Genomic DNA, 2500 nt, shown 5'->3' on the forward strand with positions numbered 1-2500 from the left:
TCACGCGTGCGAGTGTAGCATGGTTAAAAACGTCATAACCAACATATGTTGTATCGTTTACACAAAGTATCACGACGTGATTATTATTATTGTCATTACCAACGCTTATAGTAGCCCCTCCCAGTTAGTAACCCCTCCCCGTTGTGACGCCATTTCCTGTTAGAGGCCCAAAACGTATGCACGTGTTCATTTTTGTCTGCCCCTGTAATTTATTTTATCCATTCCTAATGTGGGTCCCAATTTCTGCGTATGCTACAGTGGGAGCAGATCTAAAGTTTCCAGAAATCTGTCCTGTTTATACGCGACTGCTATGTTTTATGTGTTTTTGTAAAAAAAAAAAAAAAAAAAAACCTGTATTGACGTCCCCTGAAGCTTCCAGAAACCTGCTCTGTTTATATGCGACAGAATACAGATCCCATGAAGGAGACAAATTGTCCTGTCTTTCCTACACAACGCAATGAAAAAGTAGACCGGTCACACGAGGACTTTGAGAAAATGTCTTCCGGGAAGCCCCGCGAGGTAAACACGGAGCTGTTCCACCCCTCCCCATACAGATGTTGGAGGAGGGGGGGGGGGGGCCGCAAGCCTCGCGAGGGGAGCCGTGGAAGAGCAACTGGGATAGACGGTCCGGCTGAGCACCGCCGAGCACGCTGTCGAGCTGTGCAACGGAGAGGACGACTACGCGGTAGAGCCCCTCCCACTCCGCACTCTGCTCGCCACTAAGAACATTAAATAAAGGACATCGATCCGCCAGACCGGAGGAACCGACCGCCCGAACGCCGGCAAAGCCGGCCGGCGGACACCCTCCGAAGGCGTGTTAAGTTGGCCCATCGATCAGGACACAAACACGCAACAAATCCAGTCCGGGGTGTGGTGTAAGCAGCCCTACTGTAACCAGCCCTGCCAGAGAAATCCCCTAACCCTAACCCTAAACGTACGGCAGACGCGTCCCCTGGCTCTCACATTGACAACTGAGAGGCTTCTGAAAACCTGGCCACGCCCATCAGTAAAAACCACTACAGCAAGTGACGACATATGTACCTTCAAAGTGCTGTACTACAGGGTGCTGTTCAAAAGGTATCTATCCCGTTTACTCTCTATGCTTCATATATCATCATATTATTGAAAAGTGCAAGCCTTTAGGGACAACAGCAACTCAAGTCGCCAACGCTCTGTTGACTCAATAACTGCAGAGATCCAAACTTCTCCTGGCATTAACATCGGCACAAAAACTGTGCGCCGGGAGCTTCGTGGAATATGGGTTTCTATGGATTCAGAATGACATGTCAGAAAAGCTCCTGTAGGTGTAATGGTCAGTTATCTCAATACTTTTGGACATATATTGTGCGTGTGCGTGTGTCTGTGATACCTAACATAAACACACCTGTATTACTAGAATTGATAGTTCACGCCACAAAAGTGAGGGGCAAACATAGAAAAGCGTGCAACCCAGCCACTGAGGATGCACAAGCCAATGCATTCTTAGTGCAGGTCCCAAGCCAGGACAAATGGGGAGGGTTACGTCAGGAAGGGCATCCGGCGTCAAATCTTTGCCAAATCAAATATGCGGATCATAAATAAGATTTCCATACCGGATCGGTCGAGGCCCGGGTTACCGACGACCGCCATCGGTACTGTTAACCAGCGGAGTGCCGGTGGAAACTAGGCTACTGTTGGGCGAAGGAAAAGGAGAGGGGGAAGGCATGTCCAGAGGCAGCTAGAGAGGAGGAAGGGTAGGCGTGTGGAGGTGACAGTCAGTCGGAACTTTGAATGTTGGCACTATGGCTAGTAAAGGGAGAGAGCTGGCTGACGTGATGGAAAGAAGAAAGGTGACAAGAGACAAGGTGGAAGGGGAGTAAGGCCAGGAGTATCGCAGGTGGGTTCAAACTCTTCTACCATGGTGCGAATGGGAGGAGAAATGGGGTAGGGGTCATTCTGAAGGAAGAGTATGTCAAGAGCGTGCTGGAGGTGAACACAGTGTCAGACAGAGTGAGGATTATGAAGCTGGAAATCGAAGGTGTATTGCTGACGGTTATCAGCGCATATGCCCCGCAAGTCGGGTGTAAGATGGACGAAAAAGAAGAATTCTGGAGTTGAGTTGGACGACGTGGTGGAAAGGGTACCCAAGGAGGAGGGAGTGGTGATTGGAGCGGACTTCGATGGACACGTTGCTGAAGGGAACAGAGGTGATGAGGAGTTGATGGTAAGGTATGGAATCGACGAGAGAAATGTGGAAGGACAGATGGTGTTCGATTTTGCGAAAAGGATGGAAATGGCTGAGGTGAATACATATTTCAAGAAGAGGGAGGAGCACAGGGTGACGACGTATACGAGTGGAGGAAAGTGCACACAGGTGGACTATATCTTGTGTAGAAGGCGCGATGTAAAAGGGATTGCATACTGCAAGGTGGTGACAGGGGAGAACGTAGCTAGGCAGCATCGGATGGTGGTCTGTAAGATGACTTTGGAGACCAACATGAGGAAGCGAGTGAAGACACAG

The sequence above is a fragment of the Lampris incognitus genome, unplaced genomic scaffold (assembly GCF_029633865.1).
Source record: "Lampris incognitus isolate fLamInc1 unplaced genomic scaffold, fLamInc1.hap2 scaffold_308, whole genome shotgun sequence".
NCBI lineage: Eukaryota > Metazoa > Chordata > Actinopteri > Lampriformes > Lampridae > Lampris > Lampris incognitus.